Source organism: Cebus imitator, unplaced genomic scaffold, assembly GCF_001604975.1.
Source record: "Cebus imitator isolate Cc_AM_T3 unplaced genomic scaffold, Cebus_imitator-1.0 Scaffold12, whole genome shotgun sequence".
In the NCBI taxonomy this organism is placed as follows: Eukaryota; Metazoa; Chordata; class Mammalia; order Primates; family Cebidae; genus Cebus; species Cebus imitator.
In genome coordinates, this window is record NW_016107327.1 from 584754 (window position 1) to 605076 (window position 20323).

General features: G+C 35.9%; 1 long non-coding RNA gene across 1 annotated transcript in view; it reads left to right on the top strand.

The window, feature by feature from the left end:
• Window positions 1–13473, top strand: part of LOC119466921 — a 117383-nt gene extending 103910 nt beyond the window's left edge. Inside the window, exons 2-3 of the long non-coding RNA XR_005195433.1 lie at window positions 9275–9368; window positions 13183–13473. This is a non-coding gene — a long non-coding RNA (uncharacterized LOC119466921). The remainder of the gene's footprint in view (window positions 1–9274; window positions 9369–13182) is intronic.
• The last annotated feature ends 6850 nt before the right edge of the window (window positions 13474–20323 follow it).

The following is a 20323-nucleotide window of genomic DNA, read 5'->3' on the forward strand; positions in this document are numbered from 1 at the left end:
TAAAAAGCTAACCAATGAGAAAAATATATTTATAATAAAATTGTGTTTTTAGTTTTACATTTTTAGAGGGATTTTGTTTATAATTGACCAAAGTAATCTATAGCCTAACTTGTCTTCCTTTCTTTTAAAGCAGACCTAAGGAAAAATCTTAATTTTATTTTTCTCTAGTCAATTCTAGAATAAGAATTCAACAGCATCACATCTTTATATGCTTTTCTCTACATCGAAACAATGTTTATGAACAAGGTAAAATTTCAAATGATTTTGAGAACCGTGAACTCTAACAGCTTACACCATAATTTTCAGAAACTGTTTCTTGACTGCAGTTTTGAAAATTCCATTTCACCAGTGTTTCTTGAGTCCTGCTAGGCACTGTGCTAGTTGCTGGTAGAAATTTTTAAAAAATAGATAATATAAGTTCCCAAGTTTAAGAAGGCTATAATATTGATTGAATCTCAAAGGTGTGATGAGGCTTTTTACTGGGCACACTGACATATGTTGTATAGGAAAAACCTGTAGTGTTTTATGAGCCCCTGCAAGAGGGAAATAAGTTTCCCACTAAGGGAATTTGAAAGCACTTTATGGAAGAGGTAGATTTTCAACTTTTTAGGATGACTAGATTCATGACAAATAAAGATGTGGATGGGAAAAAAAGGCAGTAAGAAATACATAATTTTTCAGCCCCAGAAGGAATTGTATTGGACTAAGTATCTCACTTGTAAGAGTTAGCAGGGACACTGATAGAACAGAATGAAAGCAAATGTGATGGACTTGGAATGCTCTGCTGAGAAATTTGGACTACATTCAATGGCAGAGAGAGAACCAATGTGGGCTTTTGAGCAAGGCATTGACCTTGAAGTTGTGTTTTTAGAGTTTGCCTTGGAAGCTCTGTAATGAATGAGTAGGCAAGAGACACTACAGGGAGACAGATGAATTTGGAGGCTACTGTAATAGTTTAGGTAAAGAAGCTGAAATAGTGTGGTTTCAATGGAAAGGGAAAGAGAGATGGGAGCATGATGAAGTTAAAACAGACAGTACCAGGTGGCAGATTCAAACTGGGTGGAGGAATAGGGCGATGGAGGCTCAGGGGAACCACTTTCCTTCTTTTGAAATTAGGTGCAAAGGGAAGATACTTATCCTATTAATGAAGAAAAAAGAATCTGTAAGAAGTTTTTATGGAAGAACTGAATGGAAGGACTGATCAATTTTCAAAATTTAGTTTGTGTTTTGTTTTTCTCTATTTTTACTTAAAAATTCAAACCTTTGAAAAAAACAAATAAGCCCATTCAAAAGTGGGTGAAGGATATGAACAGACACTTTACAAAAGAAGACATACATGAGGTCAACAAACATATGAAAAAATGCTCATCATCACTGGTCATCAGAAAAATGCAAATCAAAACTACATTGAGATACCACCTAATGCCAGGTGCTGGAGAGGATGTGGAGAAATAGGAACACTTTTACACTGTTGGTGGGAGTGTAATTTTTTTAGTTCAACCATTGTGGAAGACAGTGTGGCGATTCCTCAAGGGCCTAGAAATAGAAATTCCATTTGACCCAGCAATCCCATTACTGGGTGTATATCTAAAGGATTATAAATCGTTCTACTACAAGGACACATGCACACAAATGTTCATTGCAGCACTGTTTACAATAGCAAAGACCTGGAACCAACCCAAATGCCCATCGATGATAGACTGGACAGGGAAAATGTGGCACATATAGGGACATGGATGAACCTGGAAACAATCATTCTTAGCAAACTGACACAAGAACAGAAAATCAAGCACCGCATGTTTTCACTCATAGGTGAGTGTTGAACAATGAGAAGACATGGACACAGGGAGGGGAGCATCACACACTGGGGTCTGTTGGGGGAAAACAGGGGAGGGACAGTGGGGGTTGGGGAGTTGGGGAGAGATAGCATGGGGAGAAATGCCAGATATAGGTGATGGGGAGGAAGGCAGCAAATCACACTGCCATGTGTGTACCTAGGCAACAATCTTGCATGTTCTTCACATGTACCCCAAAACCTAAAAAGAAAAAAAAAATTCAAACCTTCATCCAGATTTACAATATGTTAACATTTTGCCCCATTAGCTCTTTCTATGTATAAACACATCTTTTGCTAAATAGTTTAAAAGTGAGTTGTAGATGTGCCACTGAATTGCTACAGCATATACCTTATAATAATACAGACTTTTGCTACATAATCATAGTTTAAGTGTCTTTGATGCAAAAAGTACTAAAAGTTGATGTTAATGAGCTATATAGTACACTGAATGAAATAGAATACATGAGTCCGTGGTGTTTCTCAAAAGGGTGTTGGTGGTGATGAAGAGTAAGTTTTCTTTAGGGAAGATTGCCAGCTAATAAATAGAGCAGAAAATGATGGAAGTAGAAAATTAAGATATTGCACTGAACAACATGAATAAAGGATTCAGACAAAGACCGTCAATGGGTACTCATACTACTGAGTAAAAGTTGGTTAGAAAACTAGGAGTTTACATGGTCTCAAAGTATCTCACGATCTTACTGATTGATGAAACCTATTATTGTTAATAATGAGACAAACTGTCAATATGTACCTCCTTTCATGATGTAATGAAAACTATACAATATCACACACAGTATTCTTGCCCAAAATATTTAACCTGACTTATCAAAAGAGAAAACAATTGGAAAAACACCAATTTTAGAATTCCTAGTAATTGCTTCTCAGCCTTTTGGCTAAGATCAAGTGTAGAATTCCTAGTAAAAAATACCCTGGACAACAATATGATATACAAAATATAGTAGGGGATTGTACTAGACTAAAACAGACTAAAGAGACAACTATGCATGAAGAGCTTAAAACCTATATGACAGGTTGATAGGTGCAGCAAACCACAATGGCACATGTATACCTATGTAACAAATCTACGTGTTCTGCACATGTATCCCATAACTTAAAGAACAAAAAAACTAAACATGATGTTCTATCTTTAATTGGATCATAAAACATCTACCAACCAGAAAGAATAGCAATAAAGGACAATTTATAGGAAAAGGGACAATTTAAAATTTTGATTTTGGGCATTTTTGACTCTAGAAAAAATCATGTTTTTAATGTTCATTTCTCTTAATATTTTTAGTTTCATTGGTCTATGTGTCTGTTTTTATACCAGTACTATGCCGTTTTTGCTTTTGTATCAGTACCATGCCATTTTGGTTACTGTAGCTTTGTAGCATAGTTTGAAGTTGGGTAATATGATGTCTCCAAATTTGTTCTTTTTTGCTTAGGATTGCTTTGGCTATTTGGGCTCTTTTTTGGTTTCACATGTCTTATAGAATAGTTTTTTTTTTTTTTTTTTGTTCTGTGAAAAATGACATTGGTAGCTCCATAGGAATAGTATTGAATCTATAGATTGCTTTGGGCAGCATGGCCATTTTAATAATGTCAGTTCTTCCAATACATGAACATGAAATGGTTTTTCATTTGTTTATATCATCTATTACTTCTTACAGTAGTGTTTTGTAGTTCTCCTTGTAGATATCTTCCACCTCCTTGGTTAGATGTATTCCTAGGAATTTTATATTCTTCGGTGGCTATTATGAATCGGATTGTATTCTTGACTTGGCTCTCAGCTTGCATGTTAATGGGGTATAAAAAATGCCTCTGACTTTTGTATATTGGTTTTGCATCCTGAAACTACTAAAGTCATTTATCAGTTCCAGGAGACTTCTGGGGTGGAGTCTTTTGGGTTTTCTAGATATACAATCATGTTATCACTGAAGAGAGTTTGACTTCTTTTCCTGTTTGGATGAGGCAAATTAAAAAAAAAAAATAAGACAACTAAATATGTAGGCTATAATACATGGTGAAGACGTAATTGTTATAAATATTTTTTTCACCAAGTAAAATAGCATAACATGTTAAGAAAAAAACCCATGGGCAACCTAGATAGGACAAAGAGGTTTTAATTTATATCTTTAGTCATTGACAGATTATAAAAAATGATTCTGAAAGCAAGTTAGACAAAGACAACAAACACAAAATGCAACACAACACCAAGTCAAATGGAATAATTAATTCACTAATATAATTGCTAATGTTTGAAATAATATACTGACATATAAATTTGGGTAGCACACTAGAAGAATAAGTCATGACCAATTGAAATTCTTTCTAGGAATGCAAGACGTTTAATGTTCAAAATGATTTATTACAGTAATTAATCATTATAACAACTCAAATTATAAAATAAGTTCTATGGGTGTTTTGAAAAGCTTGATATAATTCATCATCTGTTTTTAAATGAAAAATTAAAATGTAAAAATATAGAATGGTCTCTCACTTAATAAAAATAATATACTATACAAAAATCTACTATTATTCCTAGTGTCAAAATGGTAAACACAGTCTTCTTAAAATCAGGGGAGAAAACTCACTATTATATTCTTAATATTTTCTAGATGGAATAGCCAAAGAAAAATATTGGAAAGGAGTTAATATTATTATTATTAATAGACCCTAAATTTGTCTACATGGGAATTTCAAGAGAATCAATTATAATCTGTAAAACTCATGAATATTTAAGAATTTTGAGTACATAATTAAGCAAAATTCAATAATCTAAATACTATCAGTTATGGAATATAATAAAATAAATATGTCCCACTTAAAGTGGCAAGTACAAGTATGAACTATCTTATAAAGAAGCAGAGAAATAATATGTACCACCTGTATGATAAAAACTTCAAGCTTTCCCAGGAAACATAAAGAAGTCATGAACCAATAGAAGGGTGCTCTTGTTTTTGTACAGAAAGAGACAATATTATAAAAAGACCTCCAAGTCTTTTGTTTGTGTACAATTTATCAAAATAATTTTGTATTTCATATGGAACAACAAATAAGAATAGAAATGAACATTCTAGAAAAAATAGTAATTAGTAAACTCAGGTCTGACAAGTTACTAAACATTGTAATACTATAGTTATTAATGCAATTTGGAACAGGGAACTGAATAAAATATTACTGAAATTAGAGATCCAAAAATAAATTTAATATATGAATTAAGAAAAGATCTCTAGTCTGAAATAAAGATGGCTTTTCAAATCACTGAGCAAAATGTACATAATTCAAAAGATGGTGTTGAGCACCTGGCTAGCCACTTAGAGCAAAATTAACCTACTTTTTTTTTATTGTACTTTAGGTTCTGGAGTACATGTGCAGGTCATGAAGAATTGTTGCATAGGTACATACATGGCAAGGTGGTTTGCTGCCTCCATCCCCCTCACCACCTGTATCTGGAATTTCTCCCCATGTTATACCTCCTCACCCTCGCCACCCTCCACTGTCCCTCCCCTAGCCCCCTAACAACAGACCCCAGTGTGTGATGCTCCCCTTCCTGTGTCCATGTGTTCTCATTGTCCAACACTCGCCTATGAGTGAGAACATGCAGTGTTTGATTTTCTGTTCTTGTGTCAGTTTGCTGAGAATAATGATTTCCAGATTCATCCATGTCCCTATGAAGGACATGAACTCATCACTTTTTATGGCTGCATAGTATTCCATGGTGTATATAAGCTACATTTTCCGTGTCCAGTCCATCATTGATAGACATTAAAGTTGGTTCTAGGTCTTTGCTATTGTAAACAGTGCCGAAATGAACATACATGTGCATGTGTCTTTATAATAGAACGATTGATAACCCTTTGGGTATGTACCAGTAATGGGATTGCTGGGTCAAATGGGATTTCTATTTCTAGAACCTTGAGGAATCACCACACTGTCTTCCACAATGGTTAAACTAATTCACACTCCCACCAACAGTGTAAAAGCATTCCTCTTTCTCCACATCCTCTCCAGCATCTGTTGTTTCCAGATTTTTTAATGATCGCCATTCTAACTGGCGTGAGGTGGTATCTCAATGTGGTTTTGATTTGCATTTCTCTAATGACCAGTGATGTTGAACATTTTTTCATTTGTTTGTTGGCCTCATTAATGTCTTCTTTTGAAAAATCTCTGTTCATATCCTTCACTTGCTTTTGAATGGGTCTGGTTTTTTTTTTTTTTTCTTGTAAATCTGTATTAGTTCTTTGTAGATTCTGGATATTAGTCCTTTGTCAGATGGGTAGATTGCAAAAATTTTTTCCCATTCTGTTGGTTGCTCTTTCACTCTAATGATTGTTTTTTTTTGCTGTACAGAAGCTCTGAAGTTTAATTAGATCCCATTTATCTATTTAGGCTTTTGTTGCCATTCTTTTTGGTGTTTTAGTCATGAAGTCCTTGCCTATGCCATTGTCCTGAATGGCATTGCCTAGGTTTTTCTTCTTATTAAACCTAAGACCTAACACCATAAGACATTCTTATGGTGAAGGGCTTCTTATGGTGTTAGGTTTTATGTTTAAATCTTTAATCCATCTGGAATTAATTTCAGTGTAAGATGTCAGGAAGGGGTCCAGTTTCTGCTTTCTGCACATAGCTAGCCAGTTTTCCCAACACCATTTATTAAACAGGGAATCCTTTCCCCATTGTTTGTTTATGTCAAGTTTGTGAAAGATCAGATGATTGTAGATGTGTGGTGTTGCTTCTGAGGCCTCTATTCTGTTCCATTGGTTTATGTCTCTGTTTTGGTACCAGTATCATGTTGTTTTGATTACTGTAGCCTTGTAGTATAGTTTGAAGTCAGGAGATGTGATGCCTCCAGCTTTTTCTTGGACTGTCTTGGTTATGCAGGCTCTCTTTTGGTTCCGTATGAAGTTTTAAGTTAACTTGCTTCTTATACCAGAAAATATTCCAGATGGAAAACATGTTTAAATATAAAGGAAACTAACATGAGGGGAAAAAAATGGGTAAACATTGAAGTACCTTGAATTGGGGAATGTCTATCTAAATCTAGGACCAATAAGGGATTGACAAATTTGGCGACATAAAAATTAAAATATCTATATGGTAAGTAAGCATAAGCAAAAAAAAGAAAAAAGATTTTTTACATGTATAACAAAGGTCTGTTTCCAAAATATATACTTAATTTTTGTAAAACCATAAGAAAAAATTGGTGATTCAAAAGAAAAATAGGCAAAAGAAATAAAGAGCTCTTTCACTTATATGAGCACAGATAGGTCTTGAATTAAAAAAAATACAAATGGTTAATATGCAGAAGTAAAGATGTTCACACTTAGTCAAAATCAGATATAAAATAGCAAAAAACAACAGTTAAACAAGTAAAAAAAATTCACCCATCAGATTGGCAGTTTATAATAAAAGTACTAGATTTTTGTCGTAAATACTAGATACGTATTGCTGAGGCAGAAGTAGAAAATTATTTACTTGACTGAAGTGAAAGTGTAAGTTGATATAGTGTTTTGGGACAGCAATTTGACAACAGCTAACAAAAGTTAAAATATATACACACTTTTATGCAACAATCTCTATTCCCCAAATTTAGCTCCAGGTACACTGGTTCAACTGATTAAAAATTACGTACAAGGACATTTATTTCATTATTGCTGTAATAATGAAAAATTCTTAGCAATCCAATGTCTATTAGAATAGAATTTGGTCGGAAAATTTGGGTACATTGGTTCTGTGCAACAAAAAAAAAGAGACAGATTTTTATATATTGACAAGGAATGATGTACAACTTACAATAAGTTTAAAATCAAGTATGTAGAATAATGTGCCCAATGTGAACACTTGAATATAAAAAATTATGCTGTGTACATATATTTTGTATATGCATAGAAATTTTCTGGAATTATTCACCAAAATCTGTTAACTGAAGAAATAATTGTATGTTTAATTTTCTATTCTTCTGATACATTTCTACAGTTTAGTAATAACAGGCCTTTGTTCTATAACAAAAGGTAAAAATATTTTAAGCTTCATAATTGACTTTTTGGAGTGGTGTACATACATAGTACTGGTGCAGCAACTGGATGAGATGATGTTTTGACTATCTGAAGTTAGAGATGAGGACTATGTAAAAGTTGTCAGTTTACAGATGTTAATGAAATCGCATTAAGTGGAGGAAATCATTTAGGGAGAGCTGAAGAGAAAGACAGGAAAATATCTGAAAAACAAACTGGCTTGTCCACATTTGCTTAGTAAAGAAGAAGAGTCAGCAAAGGAGACAGAAAAAGTGCTTCACAGAAGTTGTAGAACTAGCTCAGTCCAATGTAATTTAAATCAAAGGCAACGCTTCAAGATAAAAAGTTTCCATATGACTCCTGAAGATAGGAGAATAGGAAGAACACTGAAATTCCCCTGATGTTCTTTCCAACTCTGTTACTTTTCTGTTTCTTTGCCAGTATATTCTTCTCTAACCACCCATTCATGAAGCTTGGGTCTGTGTCCCTCTTTTCTGTTTGTAGTCTCTCCCAAAAGTGATCTCATGCAAATAGCAACTTATGGATCTATCCAGTCCAGGCCTTTTCTCCTGAACTCCAAACCTATACATCCAATTGCCTACTTGACATTTCTCTTGGAAGTTTCAAATACAATTCAAACTTAATGTGTTGGAAACTCATTCTCGCCTTCACCAGTGATCTCTTCCCAGAAAATAATACCTCCATCTATCTAGTTGTGCAAGACAGAAGCCCAAGAGATATTATCAACATTCTTTTTTTCTTATCCTTCTATTTCAATCCATCACCAAGGTCTATTGATTTTACATCCAAAATATCTCTTCAGTTCATTCACTTTTTTCCATCTTGACTACCACTATGTTAGCCAAGTGATTATTGTCCTTCACTAGCATTGCTGTTGGAACTTTCTGGCAGGTCTAGCATCTATGCTGGCCAGCCTCCAATCTGCTTACTACAGTAATGGTGGAAAAAGAATTTCAAAGAGCAAACCTGAGCATATCAATCCCTTAAACAAACAAACAAACAATAACAAAAAACCCACTCAGTAACTTTTAGAATAAAGGGGAACAAAAGTCTTTCGTCTGCCCTGCAAGGTCCTAAATTGTCTAACACTTGCTCACTCTCCAGTCTCACCTTCTACCACATTCTGTCCAAAAGGAGCTCTTTGGGACCTTGTCCATCTCCTCTTTCACATCTGTCATAGTTGCCAAGTTTACTGGTATTTGTGTGATTGTTACTCTCTGTCCTCACCACTAGACTGTTATGTCCACGAAAACAAGAAAAACGTTTTGATCAAAACTGTGTTCTTGGAAGCTAGCATATAATATTACTCAAAAAATATTTTTGAATTAATGGATAAATGAATGAAAGCAAACTGGAGTTTCAGGAAGAAAGAATATATGTTTCAATCTTTATGCAGAGATCTAAGAAGACGGAAATAAATCCTAAAGAAGCCAACAAATGTGAAAACATGATTTCTGGAGAATTACAGAAGCACTTAGAATTATGTGGAGGTGGGTATTGGCAAGAATATCCAAACGGACTTTGGGGTATGCTCTGGAAAAGGAAGGAAGCAAAGAATAGATCCCTTACATGATTAATTCTGAAGAAATGCAGAGTATGAGCTTGGAGTCTCAGTGAGGTCAAAAGACATATATATTTTTAATACAAGCAAGGGAATGAGATTTCCAGAAGGATAGTAGTAGATTGTTGTCCTAAAACTTTCATATTAGAGTTTAAGTGCATAGAAGTAAAATGATTTCATAAGGCTTAGGGTATGTCCATGAGAACAGATGTTTATGATGGTAGGACCTGTGCTCTGGAGCCTGTGTATGTGCTCCCTGAGAAGTACAAAGGGGCTTAAAGTGGGGGATCATGTATCCCTCCCTCTGCTCCCTTAGCATTGCCTGGGACCCAGTATAAACATAATAAATATTTTGAGTTAAATTGAACTAAAGCCCTATTTTTCAGAAATTCTGCCACCTTAATTCTTAGAGCATCTCTCTAGACTCTATTTCACAGTTACTGCCATACAAACTCTACTTTATTACAACTTCTTGAATGATTAGTATTTTCAAAGGCATTTATTTCCTCATCCTTTTATCCCAAGCAGGTATATATATATATATATACATATATATGAAATTCCCTTTATCCCAAGCAGTGAAATATATATACACACATACATACACATATATATATAGTGATATACCAATATATATAGTGATATACATATATATATAGTGATATACCATATATATGTATATATAGTATTTTTTTCTACCACTAGGGATTTCAATAATTATGTTGCAGTTGCAGCCAGGGAGCAGCAAATAGTTTTTGGCAATTATGACAAGAGCTACAACAAGAAACAGGTTTTAGAAACATGTTTCTGGTTCTTGGGAGGGTTTTTCAACTAGAGCAACTGCAAACATCATCAAAATTCCATGATATAATCAGCTGGGTACTAGGAAATGCCGATGACTAACCTCTGGAAATGCACATACAAGCAGTCAAACTTGTATATTGTGAGTCACAGAACTTTAGACTTTGAGTTAATGAGAAGAACACCCAGGAAAATCTGCACACGTTCAGATATATTGATTGAGAGGCAAGTATAATAGTAACACCTAATTCTATCAGGAATCATGTCAATGTTATATCATCAACTCTAACTCATACTAATCATATTGAGCAGAAACTACGGAATCTTAACAAAAATATTTTAGCATTGAAAATATTTGCTTCCATCCAGACATATTAAATTTGATGGTAATAAATGTCTTACGTACTAAACAGAGTATAGAAAATCGTTTTCAAAATATGCTTAAAATGTCTTGCATAATAGAGTATATAGAAAAGTTTCCCAAAGTATGCTTAAACTGTGGATTCTTAGGTCTTATTTTATGTTTTATTAAATCCACATTTCTAGAGAGTGGGGCCCAGAAAACTATAGTTTTTAAATAAGCACCCAAAGTGGATTGGATATACTTGAAAATCTGAGAATCTTTTACATAGATATTTGGTTGATAACATTTTATTTCTAAAGTTGTTCTTGTGCATTTATCAAAACTGTTACAAATAAGTACAGTCTACAGTGATTACGAGAATATTCTATTATTTAAGCTCTTATTGCCAGTTTATGACACTTCAGCAATGGGGAACAATTTGAATGTTGCTATTTTTAATCAGAGGAATTGCTTGGCATAGCGGGGACGGAAAACAAGCTTTGGAGTCAGAGAAAGCCAAGATCGAATCCTGGCCACTTGATGTGATCTCATGTGACCTTGGCCAAATCAATTAATGTTCATAAGTATGAAGTATTCCCATTCGAAAAATGGAGATACTATGTTGGAAAGGCAAGCAAACGTTTATAGACACAAAATGAGGGGAAGGAGAAATCTTGGTGAGTTTGTGTAACGTTGGGTAGCGCAAATGAGGTGAAATGAAGGATATGAAGGGAAGTGGTGAGAGATAAAACCAGATATATTGTTATTAATGGTCTTATAGACACTGGAAGTCACTTGAGCCTGACAATATTAAATTTTCCAATCCCAGATTGTTGCCTGATGGTCTTTATTTTATTCGAGATATCTAATGATATCTCTAATATCCTTAGATGCTTTTTCTGGTCTCTCCTTAAATAATCTCAGCCTCTCACTGTCTAAAAAGCCTGAAGCAGATGACGGGGACATTGCTTTTGGAACACGGACGTCAAAAAAGGTAGTGCTAATCTCTTTGCCAGGAAAAAGTGTTGCCAGTGACAATTTGAGCCCTTTCAGTGGAAGATGTCAAGTAGCCAGAAACACACACATGAATATGGGAGCAGAATGCATTGTTCATGGAGCACTCACCATGCTAGGATCTGAGAATATGAATACAAGTGAGGCACGTGGGGTAACTAACAAAGTCTACTGGAGGAATATATATATGTAAAAAATGAATTAAAATGCCATGTGACAATTTGTGTAATAGAGGTTCGTACAAAATTCTTGTACGAACTAAAGAGTGAGAGAAGTCTTCGGAGAGGAGCTAGCATTTGAAATCGGTCTTAATGAAATGTGGAGGATGTTGTAGATAAGGGATGTGGAGAATGCATAATCCTAGAGGAAACGGAGCTTTCCAAATCCTCATTAAGCCAAAGCCTGGAGAGCTGAAAGAGACAGGACTCGGCAGGTGATTGTTCTTGGGGCTAGCTTTGTTGTAATTATCCCAGCCTTATTTTATTCCAATGGGAGACACAGGTGAACCTCCTTCTCCAGCTGTGGAGTGGGCTGCAAAGGGCCTCACAGGATGGTGCGTCATGTGGGTTATCATTCTCTTCCCTCCAGCATTTCTTCACCAGGACACACCCTAGCAGGTGGCTTTGCAATCATCACTGGCTTGCTCACATCAGCCCACAACAGAATTGTTTTTGAAGGCCAAGTCCTGCTTTCCCGGTGCTCCTTCAATAGTTGGTTTATGTTACTCACCTGTAAGGCATCTTTGGATGCCCTATGATAAGTTTTTCCTCCTCAGCACAAGTTGAGAATGAGGGCACTGGTGGGAAAGTTTCCTAGCCATCTTATGCATACAACCAGAATCTAAAATAATGCTTTTAAATGCTAGGTATCCCTCTCTAAATATTTGCTTAACAACCTATTATTGCTGCTTATCTATTATGCATCTTCTTTTCAGAGGATGTTCTCAGCCTCTCTGTGTGTGTTTGTATGTGTGTGTTGCTGTGTATGTGTGAGTTGGTTCATATGTGCTTCCTGATTTCTGTGTGTTGCTGCAAACTCCTCACAATGTACCAAAGATTCTCCTTTTCTGATTGCCCTTTTTATTGTTAAGATTTTGGGATCTGAAAATGTTCCATGGGACTAGATATCCCATTGTGAAATCTCCACACCTTTCTCCATAGTTCTAAACACAGGGGCTTTTTGGCATTGAATGGGGCCTTACCAATAAAGCTGTCCCTGAACCAGGGTTCCCTCATGCCAGGATCCTTGATAAGATGCACGTTAGCCTTCCAGAGTTACTTCCTCTTTAAAGAGGGCATGTCCCTTTGTTGTGAGGGAGGTGGTACAAATAAGGTCACACCCCTGAGCTGCAGTATGGTCTGAGTGCCAGCAGGAATTCCACCTGCTCCTCAGAACACCCTCGCCTCCACCGTACACTCACTTGGCGAAAGAATACCCATCAATTATTATAACAGAGAAAGGATCCTGGTAGTAAAATAATTTGAGAAAGTGATGGAGAATACATTTATAAAGACCTGCCAATTAGTGAAATTCAATAATTTATTTATTCATGTGATAAACATGGATTGAGTTCTTACTGTTTCAGATGCTGTGCTGGGTGTTGCGGAGTGAAGATATTCATAAGGAGGTCACAGTCCAGGGAGCATGATGCCCTCCTGGAGAAAATGCAAGCACTGTTTTGTATTTATATGTATATTATTTATTTTCCTCAGGTCAGAGGAACACAACCTTTAAGCCAGAAGCTTAGAGGGCTGAAATAATTGCAATAAACCTCTGAAACCTTACATTTACTCATCAAATTTTACAGTCATTAATTGATAGATACAAATTATATTTTCCATTCATTATTTCAAGTAAATGAATAGTAAATATGTTGAAATAGCTATTCAAATTTTTCAAATATTTATAAAAATCATCTCATTTATAAAAATCTAATAAAATTTATAAAATGTAAATTAAACTAGTTGTAACTTCGGTTATTTTTTATGGATATTAATAGTAATATTACAATCTAGTAAAAAGGTTTTATATAAATATAAGCTATATCAATATTTAAAAGGAGACTCTCATATTCTAAAAATACAAACAACCAGAGAACCACTGACCATTTAAACTATTAACATAAGTGAGCCTAAGACATAATTTTTTACACAAATAATGAATAATTTACTACTATTGTTTTTTCATCCACCTATAATTTCTAGTTTTTAATATTCAATACTATAGTATTTGATTTATTTCACTAGTGTTTATTATAACTATATGCTGCATCTGGCACTGAATATTCTATAAAAACTTGATATATATTTCTGAGTTAACTATTTGACAAGATACATGAATAAGTTAATGTCTCTGTAATGAATCTATTTTTCTCATTAATTTGTACATAAGATATTTCAAATAAAATGTTATTGACCTTGCTAAATAATATTGTCATCAAGTAAAAGTGCAGGGAAAATAAATGAATGAGGCCCAATGTCTTTTTAATTACAAAAACTGGAAAAAAAACTTAGATATCCTCTAATCTGCTCCATGACCTGATATCTATCTATCTATTTATTTATTTATTCACAAATACAAGCTTTATTGCTAGCAGGGTCCCTACTAAGGGAATAGCAGGGATTACAAATATAAAAAAATAACCCTGCCCATAAAGAAAAATGATCTGAAATGATCAGATACACAGATTCTGGAACTTTACCTTCATGTCTGTTTTGGCCTAGGCTCCTCGTTATGAGTTTACTTATCTTATTTATTTATGTATTTATTTATTTATTTATTTATTTTGAGACAGGGTCTCACTCTGTCGCCAGGCTGGAGTGCAGAGGTGCTATCTGTTCACTGCAACCTCCGCCTCCAAGTTCAAGCAATTCTCCTGCCTCAGCCTCCCGAGTAACTGGGACTACAGGCACGCACCATTTGTATTTTTAGTAGAGACTGGGTTTCACCATGTTGGCCAGGAAGGTCTTGATCTCTTGATCACAGTCAGACCTTACGATCTGCCTGCCTCAACCTCCCAAAGTGCTGGGATTACAAGCGTAAGCCACTGGGCCCAGCCCTATTTTTATTTATTTTTTATTCTACTTTAAGTTCTGGAATACAAGTGCAGTATGCATTTATTACATAGGTATACAAGTGCCATGGTGGTTTGCTGCACTTACCAACCTGTCATCTAGGTTTTAAGCCCAACATCAATTAGCTATTTGTCCTAATGCTATCTGTCTCCTCAACCCCCACCCTGTGACTGGCCCCAGTATGTGATGTTCCCCTCCCTGTGTCCATGGCATGGGTTCTTATTGCTCAACTCCCACTTATGAGTGAGAAAATGTGATGTTTGGTTTTCTGTTCCTGTGTTAGTTTGCTGAGAATGATGGCTTCCAGCTTCATCCATGTTCCTGCAAAGGACATGATCTCATTCTTTTTTATGGCTGCATAGTATTTTATGGTGTATATGTGCCACATTTTCTTAATCCAGTCTATCATTGATAAGCATTTGTGTTTTTTCATATCTTTGCTATTGGAAATAGTACTGCAACTAACATATGTGTACACATGTCTTTATAGTAGAATAATTTATATTCCTTTGGGTATATACCCAATAATGGGATTGCTGGGTCAAATGGTATTTCTGGTTCTAGATCCTTGAGGAATCTCCACATTGTCTTCCACAATGATTGAACTAATTTACATTCCCACCAACAGTGTAAAAAATTTCCTATTTCTTCATAGCCTCGCCAGCATCTGTTGTTTCTTGACTGATTAATAATTGCCATTCTGACTGGCATGAGATGGTATCACACTGTGGCTTTGAACCACATTTCTCTAATGACCAGTGATGATGAGCTTTTTTTCATATGCTTGTGGCCACAGAAATGCCATCACCTGATATTTAAATTATCCTCTTATATCACTTTTGATGGGAAGTAGTGGAAAAGTTGTTAAACTTTTCAAAGTTCAAAAATGAATAAATGTAGTAACCCTAAATAGAATTGTTTTTATTTAAATAAGTAAAAGAATATAAGCATTGAAAGTGAAATGTAATTTAAAATCAGAAACTCTGTTAGTGTGATTATCTACCATATGTATTTTACTGCAATAGAGATAGCAGACGAAAAGATTTTCAAATCTAATGAATGTAGCTGAACACTTCCTTAACTCCTAACTTTCAGGTATATTTTATTTGAAATGTTCACTTCTTTTGCATTCTTATAAAATGAATCAATCACCATCTTTTGAAATAGCCTTATTTTTAAGGACAGAGGACATAGTTTATTTAATTGTCTTTGAATTTAATAAAATTGTGGCATTTAAAACTGAAGATTATCTAAACTTGCTAAAACATAAGTGTATGCTCTACTATTTTGGGTCAAGTGTAGGACCAGCCAATACTTGATAGCACTGAGCAAATTAGTAGATTGTAACAGCCTAATCCATCTTCTCAATCTAACTGGTTATAAATCTAAAGGTCTGTTGCTTACTAGGGGCTATTACACATCAGGATGGTATTTGCAGAATCTAGCCAGGTATTGACTTTGCTGAACGTTGGAGAGCTGATGAATTTGTGAGAGTGATGCATATAAAAGTTTCAGATACCTGAAAGCAGTATCAGGTCGAAGTGATGATGTATTTGCATTTACATGTATATTATTCACCAAATTCTCTAACTTGGGGATTAATATTTGATTTAAACAGTTAAGCCCTTAATTTCAAAATGAGTTTGGAAACTCTGGCATGCATTGCCTTCACAAATTCATTGATGGTCCAATGTTCAGGAAAGTTATTACCTGGCTAGATTCTGCAAAATGATTGTGAAATTCAAGACATTACTAAAAGCTAAATGGACTTTCTTTTACTGCCTAACTAAATATTGTTCTTTTAGACATACCTCCCAGGTAACGCCATAACCAAAAATGCCACCTCACACTCAGCTTATAATGAATGTCCAAGTTGAATTGGAATAAACCTTGTGAAACTCAGGAAGCGTTTGACCATTGTTCTATGTCCACTGCCATCTTATTATCCTATGAGCTAGGTATGGTTGCTTTATGTCAATATTACTATTATTTTGCTAAATTAATAGGTCTACTAAACGTATATTCTCAGTGAGAACTTGTTAAACTTGTTTGCTTCTGAATAGGTGTGCCCAATTAGCATAAATTCATACTCAAACTTGTTATTTCTTTGGACTGACTTAAGTTATTCACATAGAACTTAGCTTTGAAGACAAAGCATTCTCAATATTTCAATGACAGAAACTTTAAGAAAAGAACTAATTTTTAGAAGTCTCACATTACTTGTGACATTATAAATGAACTTTTCTTGGTAGTATTCAAGAAAGTTGTGGTTAATTTTTACAAAATCTTTCATTCATTTTTAATTAAATTGTTTCTTGAGCAGAATTGCTGTGTCTCTTGGCCTCAGCGTTCTTTTTCACAAAGTAAAAATGGTATGTTGGTTGAAATGTGGCTGTTTTTAGTTCTAACAGGTTGTGATTCTAGAAAGCAAATATTTTTGTAATATGTAAATTTTCTTAAGAGGAAAGAAACTTTGAAATTGCATTAAAAAAAGCAGCTGCACAGCTGGTTCTTTTTTTCTTTTTTCTTTTTTGGGAGATGGAGTCTCACTCTGTTGCCCAGGCTGGAGTGTGGTGGCATGATCTCAGTTCACTGCAACCTCCACCTCCTGGGCTCAAGCAATTCTCCTGCCTCAGCCACCTGAGAAATTGGGATTACAGGCACCCACCATCATTCCTGGCTAATTTTTTTGTATTTTTACTTGAGATGGGGTTTCACCATATTGGCAGGTTGGTCTCGAACTCCTAACCTCAAGTGATTCGCCCACCTCAGCCTCCCTAAATGCTGAGATTACAGGAATAAACCACTGCACCTGGCCACAGTTGGTTCTTATTGTATGTATTATTCCAGTATTTTATATTTACGTAGAAAGAATATGCTAATTATTAACATCAATTTATTGCATGAAGAAAGCTCATGCCATCTTCAAAATTTTTAAAAGCCTGTCAAATATGAATGTTTCCTGTGAATTTCATCTTGCAGAGAGTAAGATTATAAGGTAGTGGATGAAAACAGAATCATTTTGATCACAAAAACCTAGAAAAATCTCTAAATTACTGACGAACAGCAATATGCTTTGTGAATATAAACTTACGCAGTGGTATAATGTTGCACATGTCTGATTGAGGGGGTAGGGTAGTAGTTATGTAGTGTGTCAGCCTGAGTGTAAACCCTGGTCCAATTATTTCCTACCTATGTGACCCTGGGAAAGTTATTTAACCTTTCTGTGCCTCAGCTTCCCTATTGGTAAAATAGGACTAATACCAGCACCTACCACATAGTGTTAGAAGAATTACATGATTTAATATATGTGCCAGCCACAGAGTATGTGCTGAATAAGTGTTGGCTATTCTAATTACAACACAGAAATGTACGTAATATATTAAAGCACATGCATCCTATCTAAATTTCCATTATTTTTTAAATGTGTGGTTGAATTCATAGGAATTAATTTTACACATAATATAGTTGGTGTATTTGGTTCCTTCCTCTGGTGTGTTGTATTAGTTTATATTTTCTTCAGTGTATAAGTATATGCACTGGGTCAGAGTGTAAAAGGTATTTCTTGTAATGGGTTATTGTTTAAAAAACAAAAACAAAAACAAAAGGGATTGAACGTGAAGTTCTATAGCATCCAAATTCCTGCCTAGTTAAGTGCCTTCTGAAAGTTAAAGCCTTAGTTTTTTTCCCCTTTCTCTAGTGAACAATGAGCAGTAAAACTGGCTCCAGGGATGGAGAGTGAAGATAATGGCATAACTAGCTTGGGAGAGCCGCCAATCGCCCCAGGGTGTCCACTGGTGGAGGGGCAGAGGCGGGAGGTGGGGAGGTAGAACTGGGTGAAGTCCCAGAGCAAGCAGTAACCTGTGCTCAGACTCTGGGCTGGGCTGGACTGATGGGTGGGGAGGATCCTCTGAGATTAGGCATGTTTGGTCCTTGAAAGTTTTGAGCGCAGGTTGAGAGAAAGGAAAGAAAGTGTGAAAGTGTTTCAGGGCATGCGATGCAGCTCTGAGGAGAATAGCACTGTTGAAACTTGGGAGGGAAGAGAGAGAAATGGATGAGGCAGGGGCAAATGGTAAGAAATGTTGAAGGGAAGTGATAAAATTGAGACTTGGAGTCAATTGAGTAAGATTTGGGCCAGGTGTAGTGGCTCATGCCTGTAATACCAGGATTTTGAGAGGTCAAGGCTGGAGGATCACTTGAGGCCAGGAGTTTGAGACCAGCCTAGGTGATGTAGTGAGACCCTGTCTCTATAGAAAAAAAGAAAAAAATAGCAAGGCACCAGCCAAAGTGACATGCACCTGTAATTCCAGCTCCTCAGGAGGCTGGAGTGGGGGAATTCCTTGAACCCAGGAGTTGGAAGCTGCAATGAGCTATGATTGTTCCATTGTACTCCAGACTGTGCAGAATGAGATCCTGTCCAAAAACATAAAAAAAGAGAGAGAGAAGAATTTGTACACACTAGACTCCTTATGACTCAAGTGATGTGCTAGTGTTCCTTAAGCTGTAAGAGCTAAACTGAACAATGGCCAATCAATGCAATGGTGCGGTTCACAGGCTGTACTGTTTGCAGTGCATATGAACAAAAGGTTGTTGCTACCTGAGTAAAGTCCAGAGTTTCATTTCTGGAGTTAATGATGAGCTTTATATAATTTTAATCTTCATAATGAATTGAAAAAGCACAAAGGATATTGATGTGATTTTCACTGTGATCTGTTTAGAGACCTTTCTAAGGAGATATTGAATCATCCAGAAAACTAGCCAAAGGTTATAGTTATCCATTAAGACTAATAAATTGTAGAGAAGCAACAAAAGGCAGTTTATGGGAAAAAAGGATGGATAAGTACTTCTGGTCCTTTTAATTGTAATTGATCTTTTAACAGATACAGCTCCTATCTGCTAAAACTCACACCTGGATCACTAAAAAGACCATCCTTTCAACCCCCAAGCATTTCTGTGATTTCTGTGGAATTCATTCAAGTGTTTATGAGAAGATCTGATCAGATGCCTGAGCGCCACGGCTCTTCCCCTGACAACACCCTCTCTCCCACTGGGAACAGCTAGATCCCACAATGCCGCCATTGTGGATAAAGAAAAGAAAATGTTGCCCTCTTTTATTATGAGGGGATATCAAATTAATGATGCATTACAACATCTTTCAAAGCTCCAGACTACTGTCTTCCTAAATCTCAGACATGGCCAGGCCAGGAAGAGCTCGGAGTGGCCTGCACTGTATGGTTTTCCCAGACCAAGTCTTTGTTTCTGGGTTGAGATTTTCCTGCTTATCTCTTTCCTTAGGATGAAGTCTCTGCCCTTCCTTGCAACCACATATCAATTTTCAATGTAACCTTTTAAAAATGACTTTACATCCGGGCGTGCTGGTCCATGCCTGTAATCCCAGCACTTTGGGAGGCCAAGGCGGGTGGATCACCTAAGGACAGGAGTTTGAGACTAGCCTGGTCAACATGGCGAAAGCCCATCTCTACTAAAAATAAAAAAATTATCCGGGCGTGGTAGGGGAGGGGGGTTGCCTGTAATCCCAGCTACTCAGGAGACTGAGGCAGGAGATTGCTTGAACGTGGGAGGTGGAGGTTGCAGTGAGCCGAGGCTGTGTCACTGCACTCCAGCCTGGGCAACAGAGCAAGACCTCATCTC